This window comes from Abrus precatorius, unplaced genomic scaffold, assembly GCF_003935025.1.
Source record: "Abrus precatorius isolate BTA unplaced genomic scaffold, Abrus_2018 Scaffold2, whole genome shotgun sequence".
Classification (NCBI taxonomy): Eukaryota; Viridiplantae; Streptophyta; class Magnoliopsida; order Fabales; family Fabaceae; genus Abrus; species Abrus precatorius.
This window is the reverse complement of record NW_020874362.1, coordinates 4,582,595-4,595,908: the sequence shown is the minus strand read 5'-3', so window position 1 is coordinate 4,595,908 and position 13,314 is coordinate 4,582,595. Positions and strand designations below refer to the sequence as shown.

At 34.4% G+C, this 13,314-nt stretch overlaps 2 non-coding genes across 2 annotated transcripts; both read left to right on the top strand.

The window, feature by feature from the left end:
* Nucleotides 1-2,382: 2,382 nt before the first annotated feature.
* On the top strand, nt 2,383-2,489 carry LOC113860299. Its single transcript, XR_003503753.1, has one exon. It is a non-coding gene; the product is annotated as a small nucleolar RNA R71 (small nucleolar RNA).
* Nucleotides 2,490-9,531: 7,042 nt separating this feature from the next.
* Nucleotides 9,532-9,638, top strand: LOC113860417. The gene has a single exon (XR_003503869.1). It is a non-coding gene; the product is annotated as a small nucleolar RNA R71 (small nucleolar RNA).
* The last annotated feature ends 3,676 nt before the right edge of the window (nt 9,639-13,314 follow it).

Genomic DNA, 13,314 nt, shown 5'->3' with positions numbered 1-13,314 from the left:
CACAAATAGTGGCAACTTCAGAGAAGCGGCAATCCTTCCATCATGCGCGTAGACACTTTCAAGGCCCAAAGTGGACACTTTCAAAGGCAAAAGTGGACACTTCGGTGACATGTCATCCACTATAAATAGATTTTAGGAATTAGGGTACAGGACTTTTTGACACTTTACACAATTTTCTTTGCCAAATTGGGATAATTTCTTACGACATTGGAGTCTTGGGTGACAGCCAAGGGTCCTCTATAGGTTTTAATTTCCAATTTCTCTTTTGATTTTTGTTGAATTTGCATTAATGATGTTTACGTTCTTGCATTTCTTTCTCTCTTTTGTGAAGCCCATCCACATGGAGGGCTAAACTTCCTTGTAATTCCTAGTCAATGCACATGAATCTTGAATTCTTGGGATTAATTGCAATACAAATCTTTCTTTTCTTGAATTTATTAACCCCAATCTCTGAATGAAATGGAATTTGCATGAAGGGAACATTGCTTAATGAACCCTAATTTACCTAACGAAATTCTAATTCAAAATTGCTTAATTTTGGTTAATCCTTGAGGTTGCTTAATCTTAGGGATAGAGATTAGAGCCCATTAAGATGCTTAATTTTAATTGGGATGTTAAAGTTAGTCTTCGCTTGTTAGATTAACTTAATTTAAGGGAAAGAAAGGGGATTATTGAATCATTTGGAAGAATAATGATAGAACTCATTGCTTGACTAGGGATTACTCATTTTAATTGATTGAATTTCATTAATTTACATTTCGTTCTTGTTTAAAATCTGGAAATTGACAAACCTCCCCCCAATTTACTTGCTTTAAAATACATGTTCACACTTGTTCGATGTATGTTCTCAACCAAAAATTCCTTGGAGACGACCTAGGATAACACCCTAGTACTGCATTCATTTCTTTGCATATTTGATGAGGATTAACGACAATCTTTTGCATGACGAGGAGCCCAAATATCGTTTCATCAGATAGCTAATGGCATTAGGTTAATGCTTGCTCCCAAATCACACAATGTCTTTCCCACAATACAATTTCCTATTTCATAAGGTATGTTGAAGGATCCTGGATCCTTGAGTTGTTAATGAAGCTTTCTTTTAAGAATGGCACTGCATTCCTCTGTTAATGGTACTGTGTTATCATGTTCCAATTTCCTTTTCTTGGAGAGTAATTCCTTCATAAATTTTGCATAAGATGACATATGCTCCAAGGCTTCTGCAGAAGGAATGTTGATCTGCAATTTCTTGAACACATTCACAAATCTTTCAAACTGCTCCTCTTACTTAGGATTCTACACTCTTTGTGGATAAGGGAACCTCTTATAATTTTTTGGATCTATTGGTTTGCAAGTATCCTCAAAAAGCTGCTTCTTGGTCTTTCTCTCAGAATTTGTATAAGCTTCTACTTTATTTTCTGAATGTTCTCTCTTCAGTAACTTGAAATTTCCTTGCTGCAGATCTTTTTCTATTCTTCCTTCTTCTGCTATATTACTCACTTTCTTTTCTGCAGGTTTTGGACTGGCTACCACAGCTCCACTCCTTGTGGTTATGACTTGACATTGCTCTTTTGGATTTATCACTATGTTACATGGAAATCTCCCATCATCTCTATTTGTTAGTTGTTCAGCCAGCTGTCCAATCTGAGTTTCTAACTTCTTCATGGAAGCTTCTTGATTTTTAATGCTGGTTTGAGTGACATTCATGAACTGCAACATTGTTTCTTTAATTTCATTCATTCTTTCATTCATAGGTCTGGTTGAATTCTAACTCCTTTGAAATTGAGTGAAGAATTTCCTTGAAAATATTGTTGTTGTTGTGAAGTTTCTGCATTCAAAAATGGAAGAGAAGGATTAGTGTTTTTCACAGCAGAAATTTTAGGATTCCATTTATAAAACTGTTGATTCCTGTTATTTGAATGTTGGAATCCAAGAGGAAAAGATTGTTGAGGATAAGATTGTTGCTGTCTTTGATAATTCCCCATGTAATTGACTTGCTCTTGTGGATCTGGTGTAGGTACATCACATGCACCATTAACATGATTCCCTCTACAAAAATCACAGCCCAATTGATTGGTTACCACATACCCAATTTGTAGATTGTTGATCTGTTGAGTCAAAGCTGCTATTTGCTGAGAAAATAACTAATTCTACAGCTGATTTTGTGCAAGAAAGGTTTCCATAACTTTGGCTTCATATCCATTACTTCTCCCTGCATTTCTTGAGTTGGAATTCTGGTACATAGATGAAGCCATCATCTCAATGATTCTTTGAGCTTCTTCTAAGGATTTCATGCTTAAAGAACCTCCTGAAGCTACATCTACCATGGTTCTAGTCACTACATTCATTCTATTGTAAAATGTTTCCAACTACATCCACTCTGGAATACAATGGTGTGGACATCTTCTCAACAACTCTTTATATCTTTCCCAAGCTTCATATAGTGATTCTTCTTCTTGCTGCACAAAGGATGTGATTTCCCCTCTCAGTTTGGCAGCTTTTGATGGAGGAAAATACTTGGTTAAAAATTTGTTCATAAGCTCTGTCCATGTGGTGATGCTCCCTTGAGGCTGTGCTTGTAACCAACATTTGGCCTTGTCTCTCAAAGAAAATGGAAATAGCCTCAGTCTTATAGCATCTTCACTCACTCCATTCATCCTTATAGTGTCACACAACTGCAGAAAATTAGAAATATGCAAGTTAGGATCATCAGAAATTCCACCAGAAAATTGATCCTGTTGTACCAAATGAAGCAAGGCTGGTTTGATTCCAAAGTGATTAGCTTGAATGGTTGGTCTAACTATTAAAGAGTTATACCCTTGCATATTTGGAATTGCATAATCTCCTAGTGTCCTCATCCTATGTTGTTTTGCAATTTCAATTTCTGAAGTTGGTTGTCCTAAAGGTGAATGTGTTCTATTTGAACTAGGAGTAATCTGAATCCCTGGAGAATGTCTAACCTCTAAATAACTATCACCTCCTAAAGTATTTTCTGCTTTAGCCTCCTTCCTTAATTTTCTTAGTGTTATATCTACGTCAGTATCAAAGACAAGAGTAGACTTATTTTTGTTTTTCCTACGCATATACAATTTAGAATACAGATATAGTAGAAGAAAACAGAAACTGCACTAATTCACAGTATATAAATGCAAAGTAACTACTTGATGTGATATAAAATCTATCAGAAAGCAAAACTATACAAATATAGAATTAACTACTCAACTGATTGCAAAACAGAAAAATTTTAAATGTAATCTAATATTGCAGAAAATTTAAAGAAAACAAATGCTCAATCTAGTTATTTTTCTATTACTATTGATATTGAAAACAAATATTTCCCGGCAACGGCGCCAAAAACTTGTCACACTCTTAATAGAAGAAATTTTGACTAGCAAGTGTACTAGTGTTATTGTAGCAAGTAATAAAATGTTAGAATTATGTTTGAGTCCTAAATTTCGTCCTCAGGGAATAAAGTTCTCAATTATCACTTCACAAGTCCACAATTAGTTGAGGCTCACGAATTTCAGATGAAGTTTGGATGCAAAAGTAACCAATATTGAAATTAGCATACAAAATAGAACAATGAATATGAAAGTATGTATTTGAAAGATGTAGAAAACATAGGGACTTGTTTCACCAAAACTTCAGTGTTGATTTAATAAAGTTCTGAACTTTCAAGTATTTAGATGGAATGACAATCAGTTTCACGTTTTATTATTCAAAGGTTGATTCCTTAACTCAATAAATCTAACATTTAACTAAATCACTCTAATTCCTTAGATCTGATTCAATTAAATGTTGCATTAAGCATTAGAAATCAGAAGATTGGAAGATCAAGATATCTTATCCCTAAGAAATCAATAACCTTAGTAATTGATTCAGGTCTGAGAAAAATAGATTCAACTTCCATTGATAAGAGTTCCTTTGTAATTAGTTAATCAAATTTCCATTTAATCACTATGTGAATAGCATAATTAATTACTCAATTCAATCCAATACTCAAAGTTCAGATCCAAAATCAATTCAACATTTCCATTTCAGATTCACAATCAATAACTACAAAGAGTTTAAGCAACCATTACAAAATGAGAAGAAAAAGAAAGAGAAGAAGAAGATGAACGAAGAAGCATCTTCAAGCCAATCTTCAATCTGATTCCTCAAGATTTGAAGCTTGGTGTTCATCCCCAATCTCTCTCTCAGACTCTCTCAACACCAGAAAACAAATGAGAAGTGAAAATGAACAAAAGATCCTAAGATATCTGAGCTAATTCATATTTATAGAATTCCTGCCTTTCTGGCGTGATCACTATTCTTCATAAAAGTAGTCACGCAGAGGACTTTATGATGTTCTTCATAACTGGAATGATCACTTTTCTTCACAAAAGTAGCCACGCTAAGGTCGAGATCTGCGCGTGTTCACTTTTGTTGACAAAAGGAGACACGTTTAACTTTGTAGTGATGGAAGGTTGTCTGGAACAATCACTTTTGTGAACAAAAGTGATGACGCATAACTTGCTTTCCTAGAGGCTTTTCTGGAACGATCACTTTTGCTAGGAAAAATGATCACGCACACTTTGCTATGATTGACGCTTCTTTGGAATGATCACTTTTGCCAGGAAAAGTGATCACGCGCAGATTTTCCTTCACTTTCAAGCTCTGGAACGATCACTTTCGCTAGCGATAGTGATCACATCCAGCTCTTGCTTCATTAAACCTTGCTCTTTGCTTCCACTTTTGCTACTTTCCTTCTATCTTTCCTTTGATCTTTCAACCTCATGAACTTAACTCAGAATTTCCTACAAAATTATGATTGAATTATTAATTTCTACACAAAAAATTCATAAATTCTAAAACAACTATGTATTTAGAGAAAACTTTAATCATTCTATTATTTTTATGAGTTTTTCTGCTTTTTGCAACATGTTTTCTTTATAGAGGTATTAAAACTGAGGTAAAATACTAGTAAAATATGGATTTATCACATGCACAAGGAAAAATCAACATGCAAGTATAAAAAACTCAAGCTTTCCAAGAGATCATTTCATCCAAAGCAAAACTGTAACACCTTAATTTAATTTCTAAATAATAAATTTTGCAAAAATGAGAATATGAAAAATTTTCATTTAACTAAATTTCCCATGACATGGCTTCATAAAATCGTTTAAAATAATAAAGGATTACAAGTTTATATCAAAGACTGCTATAGGACTAATCGAGTTACATCATAAATTTCAAAATAAATTCTAAGTCCTATAGCAGTTCATCCTTCTTTCACTGAGTCTGGTGCTAATCGTCTTGGTTACCTGAAAAATGAATGTAAGGGTGAGTACTCTACACTGTCCCACACACACATGCATAACATAGAGACTCACCTTGCATAACTATAGGTATTCTAATATATTCTACTCAAGTCTAGCTAATCACAAACAACATTTCATTCCAGTTCATAATCGATGCGCTCATGGCACTAAATAGTTTACACACGTGCACTCACTGCATCTAGCCATGCTCTCTGTTGCATTATGATCACATATTTAGACCATGAATGGTCGCCGGTTACCCCCGCCTCACGGATACCACATGGATAGTCACAAGTCGCTCAACAAAGGTAATGGTCAGAGGTCTAGTCAGGAAGAGAGTGTGTGGCCCGTGGTGTACCCACTCCCACTGTCGGTATCACCACCACTCCTTCTTCCCCAAGGTATTTCTACTGTCCTCATCTTCCACACCCCCAGTGTATCACTGAACCATTCAAAACACGTTATACCGGCGCTATTCACGCCCCATTCACACACATTGCAATATTCATTCTCAGTATACGGTATAAAGCCCACAGTCATGCATAATACACGACACTAGGCCCTCATTTGTTTTACAGTACACGACACAAAGCCTATATTCATTCATATTACGGCCCTTAGGCCCACACTTGTTCATAATATTCATTCAAATACACGGCACAAGTGCCCACATGAATTTAAAACATAATTCATTTCAACCACGTACACAATATTCACCATTCACAGCACATGGCACAATTATTCATTCACATTCCATTCAACATACAGCATTTCCAACACACAACAATTTCAACCGAGTCTATACCCATTAAATCACTCAAGTATACACAATTTAACCATTTTGGCACACATAATACTAACCAACTTCCACCACTCAATATCCAACATAATAAATTCGTCAAAGCACTCATATTCTCACATTCCATTTCAGCCACATTATAATGCATAGAGAATAAATAAATTTCTAAACAAAATAAGATAGGGTAGAGTCTTCCCTTACCTCAAATCAAGAGTCACACACCAAAATTGACAATGAGAAGGCTCTCCACACGGACTTCATCCTAAATACATGGAAGAATTATATGAGAACCAGGGAAATCGCGAAAATAGGGAAAGGGGAGGAAAAACAAAAATCCTAACTATTAAAATTCACCTTCAAGCTTTCCCCACACAGATTCAACCTTCAATCTTGCTCTCGAACGGCTTTGGAAGCAATTTAATCGGTAGAATAGGATTTTGGGTTGAGAGAATCAAAGAGATTCGAAAGGGAAGGTGAGAAGTAACCTTTCTCCAACCCTAACCCCCTTTAAATCCTCTTTAATTGTGACACTCTCGCTACAGCTAGATATTCTCGCTACAACGACTCCCTCTCTCGCTACAGCGAAAAACTAAGACAAAACTGGACTCTGATTTCTGTAGAATCTCACTATAGCAAGACCCTCTTGCTACAGCAAGACTACACCCAGAAATGCAACCTAAACTGTGGCTTTGTCGCTACAGCGAGAGACTTCTCGCTACAGCGACAAGGTGATAGTTTCATCCTTCTCTCCCAGTGCTCTCTCGCTATAGCGAGAATGCCCTACAGCAGTAATGATTCATATTTTATACTCACATTTATAGCCTTATGGCATCTTCCAAAATACCTTTTCTCTCTTTAATTATTATATTTAGCATGATTTTGCATTTCTTGCATTAAATTAGAGTTTTCATGAATACTTGTCATCTTTACTTAATATTTTGTATTTTTTCTATTATGACCTCCTCCACTATTTCAGTCATAACTTTTTCTGCAGACCTCCTTTTTGCATGATTCATTTTGTAATGGATTCCTGACTTTTTAGGCTTCAATTTGGACATATGGATCATGCTGTTTGGAGTTCGGAGCTATTTGTTATTAATTTTTCAAGTTCAGACTTAAAATTTACCTTTTATATTTTGGGTTTCTACTTAAGGCTTTTATTTTATTTTTTGCAGAGGCCTTGGCCCATTTATTTTTGTTTTCATTTAAGACCAGTATATATAGGGGTCAAAAGATTGATTTTGGACCTTCTTCTTATCTTTTTAATAATTTTGTTTTTCTGTAAAGACACTTTCCCATTTTTTAGAGTAAATTTGTTTCGTTCCATTCGCTTGCGTCTCTTCGGATCCTGGTGTGTTCTTAACTATTTGGGGTCGCGAATCATCTTGTCTCAAGTATAGATTGCTAGATCGATTGAGCGCTCTAAGTTCGTTTTTTTTACCTTCTCGCAATTCTTGATTAAAATTTGTGCATGCATAATTTGATTGAATTTGGTTTTTGTTCTTGAATGTAATATCGATCAATTGTTTTCTATTACATTTGAGTTTTGGATAAATTTGGTATAGTAATATTAGTTTGCGTCTGTGGTTCGTGCGTTTAATTCGTATTAGTTTTAATTGTTCTTGTTTCAATTTTTGTTTTAAATTTTCATTTTTCAATTTTTGTTCTCAATTATTTTTTGATTTCTTTTCAAATTTTAATTCAAATTCATTTTCAGATTTATTTTTAGATTTATTTTCAAATTTTAAATTTAAATTCGGTTGCAGATTTATTTTTTTGATTTGTTTTCAAATTTTAAATTCAAATTTGTTTTCAGATTTATTTTTAGATTTGTTTTTAAATTTTAAATTTAAATTTGTTTTTCAAATTTATTTTTAGATTCATTTTCATTGTCTTGGTTTGCTTTCATTTGAATTACTTTCGTTTTTAATTTATCGTTAAATCACAAACCTCCAAATTAATCTCGTTGCTTGTTTAAAATTTGAAATAGAATGAATTTGTTTGAAGCCATTACGACATGAGATGACCTAGATTTACTCCCTATATTGCATGCTTGTTTGAGGAATCTAGTTTTGTTTGAAACCATTACGACGTGATTGTCCAAATGGCGCCGTTGCTAAGGATACAAGTCATTTTGTTTTAGTTTTATTGCATGCGCTGACAGCTCTATTTAATTTCCTACATTGTTCGTTTGCGTCTTTGTGTCTTTGAGTCTTGGTGTCTTTGCGTTTGCTTCATTTTCGTTTGTGTTGAGTCGCTAATGTAGGTTACTATTCACCAAATTTTAGAAAAATCAAAAAAATAGTTAGAGATTGAATTTTGAGTTGAATTTTTGTATCCACGTTTCTTTTAGTGTCTTTTGGATAGTAAAGTAGTCGAAGTTGCAAAAAAAGGAGTAGAAAAAAATATACAAGTGAGTGGCAAAGAGAAAATTTTGAAAACTTAAAACGGGCATAACTTTGGCTAGGAAACTCAGAATTGACATTATTGCATATGCATTTGGGGTAGAAAAAAAAATTTTATTAATTGCAACCCGTTGAGCTGGTTGTCGTTGCCCAAATTTTCAAATATTGCTTTCTTTTTTAAAAACTTTTATTTTCTGCTATTTATTTATATATTTTTCCTGCTTTTAGGCATCCAGTTTACATACTTGTGCATTTCAAAAAATTCTCAGTACTTGCTTTGTAAATTGACATTGTTTACTTTGTGAGTGTTTATTAAGTGCTGGATGTTTTTGGTGATTCTAACTATGCATAACTAGGTCTAGACCAAGTACACTGTATCCATTAGATCCTGAGATTGAGACGACATGGTCAAGGCTTCAGAGATTACAACAATCACAAAGAGAGTGCAGTACAAGACAGATGGCTGCAAACAACCACCAAGAGAGAACCTTGAAGGAGCTGGCTTCTCCTGGTGTTGGCCACCAGCCACTTTGCATCTAAGTGCCTCAGTTAAAAGAAGACGCAACCACCTATGAATTGAAGTCTGGTTTGATACATTTGCTGCCCAAATTTCACGAATTAGCAGGAGAGGATCCGCACATACACTTGATGGAGTTCCATGTAGTCTGCTCTACCATGCAGCCAATAGACATGCCTAAAGACTTTGTGAAGATAAAGGAATTTCTATTCTTACTGTGAGACGTGGCCAAGGACTGGCTTTACTTGCAGCAACCACCAATCACTACCTGGAATGACATGAAGAGGAGATTCTTAGAGAAGTTCTTCCCTACCTCCAGAACTGCAGCAATTAGAAAAGAAATAAGTGGGATCAGACAACTGCAAGGAGAGACTTTGTATAAGTATTGGGAGAGGTTTAACAGACTTTGTGCAACATGTCCAAATCACCAAATCAATGAGCAACTATTGATTCAGTATTTTTATGAAGGTTTACTTCCTATTGTAAAAGGTTTCCAACTGCATCCACTCTGGAATACAATGGTGTGGACATCTTCTCAACAACTCTTTATATCTTTCCTAGGCTTCATATAGTGATTCTCCTTCTTGCTACATAAAGGATGTAATTTTTCCTCTCAATTTGGCAGCTTTTGATGGAGGAAAATACTTGGTTAAAAATTTGTTCACAAACTCTGTCCATGTGGTGATGCTCCCTTGAGGCTGTGCTTGTAACCAACATTTGGCCTTGTCTCTCAAAGAAAATGGAAATAGCCTCAGTCTTATAGCATCCTCACTCACCCTATTCATCCTTATAGTGTCACACAACTATAGAAAATTAGAAATATGCAAGCTAGGGTCATCAGAAATTCCACCAGAGAATTGGTCTTATTGTACCAAATGAAGTAAGGTTGCTTTGATTTCAAAATGATTAGCTTGAATGGTTGGTCTCACTATTAAAGAGTTATAGCCCTACATATTTGGAATTGCATAATCTCATAGTGTCCTCATTCTATGTTGTTCTGCCATTTCAATTTCTAGAGCGGTCTGTCTAAAGGTGAATGTGTTTTGTTTGAAATAGGAGTAATTTGAATCTCTAGAGAATGTATAACCTCAAAATCACTATCACCTCCAAAGGAACTTTCTGCTCTAGCCTTCTTCATTAATCTTCTTAGTGTTATATCTATGTCAGGATCAAAGACAAGAGTAGACTTGTTTTTGTTTTTGCTACGCATGTACAATTAATAATTCAGATATAGTAGAAAGAAAATAGAAACTGCACTAATTCACAGTATATAAATGCAAAGTAACTACTTGATATGATATAAAATCTGTCAAAAATAAAAATTATACAAATACAGAATTAACTACTCAACTGATTGCAAAACAGAAAAATTTTAAATGTAAGAAAATTTAAAGAAAACAAATGCTCAATCTAGTTATTTTTCGGTTACTAGTGATATTGAAAACAAATATTCCCCAACAATGGCGCCAAAAACTTGTCACTTTCTTAACAGAAGTAATTTTGACTAGCAAGTGTACTAGTGTTATTGTAGCAAGTAATAAAATGTTTGAACTGTGTTTGAGTCGCAAATATCGTCCTCAAGGAATAGAGTTCTCAATTATCACTTCACAAGTTCACAATTAGTTGAGCTTCACAAATTTTAGATGAGGTTTGGAAGTAAAAGTAACAGATATTAAACTCAAAAGAGAAAACAAAACAATGACATGAAAGTATGTATTTGACATAAGTAGAAAACATAGTTAGGGACTTATTTCACTAAAACTTCAATGTTGATTCAATAAAGTTCTGAACTTTCAAGTATTTAGATGGAATGACAATCAGTTTCACGTTATATTAATCAAAGCTTAATTCCTTAACTCAATGAATCTAACATTCAACTAAATCACTCTAATTCCTTTGATCTGGTTCAAATAAATGTTGCATTACGCATTAGAAACTAGAAGATTGCAAGATCAAGATATCTTATCCCTAAGAAATCAATAACCTTGGTAGTTGATTCAAGTCTGAGAAACAAATTCAACTTCTATTGATAAGAGTTCATCTGTAATTAGTTAATCAAATTTTCATTCAATCACTATGTAAATAGCAGAATCAATTACTCAATCCAATCCAATACTCAAAATTCAAACCCAAAATCAATTCAACACTTCCATTTCAGATTCATAATCCCTAACTACAAAGAGTTTAAGCAACCATTACAAAATGAGAAGGGAAAGAAAGAGAAGAAGATGAACGAAGAAGCATTTTCAAGCCAATCTTCAATCCGATTCCTCAAGATTTGAAGCTTGGTGCTCGTCCCCAATCTCTCTCTTAGACTCTCTCAACACCAGAAAACAAGTGGAAAGTGAAAATGAACAAAAGATCCCAAGATATTTGAGCTAATTCATATTTATAAAATTCTCGTCTTTTTAGCGTGATCACTATTTTTCACTAAAGCAACCACACAGAGGCCTTTCTGATAATCTTCATGACTGGAACGATCACTTTTGTTCATGAAAGTAGCAACGCAGAGGTTCGAGGTTTTCGTATGTTCACTTTTGTGGCAAAAGAACACACGCGCAACTTTGCAGTGATGGAAGCTTCTCTGAAACAATCACTTTTGTGAACAAAAGTGATAAAGCACAGTTTGCTTTCTTAGAGGCTTCTCTGGAACGATAACTTTTGCCAGGAAAAATGATCATGCACGCTTTGCTATGATTGAAGCTTCTCTAGAATGCTCACTTTCATCAACAATAGTGATCACGGGCATATTTCCCTTCACTTTCAAGCTCTGGAACGATCACTTTCACCAGCGATAATGATCACGCCCAGCTCTTGCTTCACTAAAATTTGTTCCTGGATTCCAGTTTTTGCTACTTCTCTTCTATCTTTCCTTTGATCTTTGAACCTCATAAACTTAACTCAGAATTTCCTTCAAAAATATGATTGAATCATTAATTTCTATACAGAAAATTCATAAATTCTAAAACAACTATGTTTAGAGAAAACATTAATCATTCTATTATTTTATGAGTTTTTCTGCTTTTTCCAATATGTTTTCTTTATCAAAGGTATTAAAACTAAGGTAAAATACTAGTAAAATATGGATTTATCACGAATGTACATATATATATATATATATATATATATATAGAAATGTTGACTTGTGGTTGGACTAGATTGATTGAAAACATAGGTTGATGGGGTGTTGTACAGACATTCTCGCTGTAGCGATAAGGTCATAGGCAACTGACGTGTCTCTATTGTGCTCTCACTATAGCGAGAAGGATGCAGGAGATTTAGGGGCCTCTGTTGTGTAACACCCCAAAAATTATCTCATTACTATATACTAATATTTTGGATTTCAATTTATCTTAACTATTTCTTTCTAATATTCACTTTACGCCTTAATGTGGTTGAAATAACTTAATTTATAATTTTTGTTGAACTCACACCGTGTAAGATTTTTTTCTCTGATTTTTTTTATATACTTTGAATTCCATAAGGAATTATATACGTATACATGTGGATTAACATGCAACCAGATTTTTATTCTCCCTTCTACAAAGAAATGCAGTCTCTACATTCATTCATAGACTACATGAAAGAGAAGTGGTTTCGTTATTCTTAAGATTCCACGTCCATTCTTCCACTCACTAATTCTAAAAAAAATTGGACTTCCAAATTTGCTAAGCTACAAGTAATGGCATAACATGGAAGAAAATTTCAATCTCCACCTAATCTTTGCATGACATAAATTTATGTGGCACCCTATTTGAAATGCACCTGTACTCCACTCACAAACCATTTCTGAGTATATGCCATGTAAAATGTATATACACATTAGAGGGAAGGGACATTGTTCACAACACAGATCTTAAGATCACGAGGTGCAGATTTCATAATAAATGTGGCCATCTCTTCATGTTCATGACGTGTCTTCCTTCCATCTTGTTGGTTGCTGCATTGGCCTTCCATATCAGCCATGAAGTGAGTAAAACGTTGTGACATTCTCCCTTAATTATGGTACAACAGCCTCACCGGTCCATCATACTACCCAAATGACTTTGGAAATCCAAAATAAGGCAATTCATAGTCTCATCAATTTAATACTTACTACACCAAACCCTCGAGAATTCATACCACAAAAAGGAGAAAAACAAAGAGAAGGACAGATTCAATATTTCCTGCATGCATTTAAAGAGTCAAATATATGCTAAGAAGGGGGAAATGACTCTCGGTTTCTTACTTTAAAAATATCCCAAACTCAAAATCTTAACTCTCTTCTTTCCCTTTTATTCTTCCTTATCCTCCCAC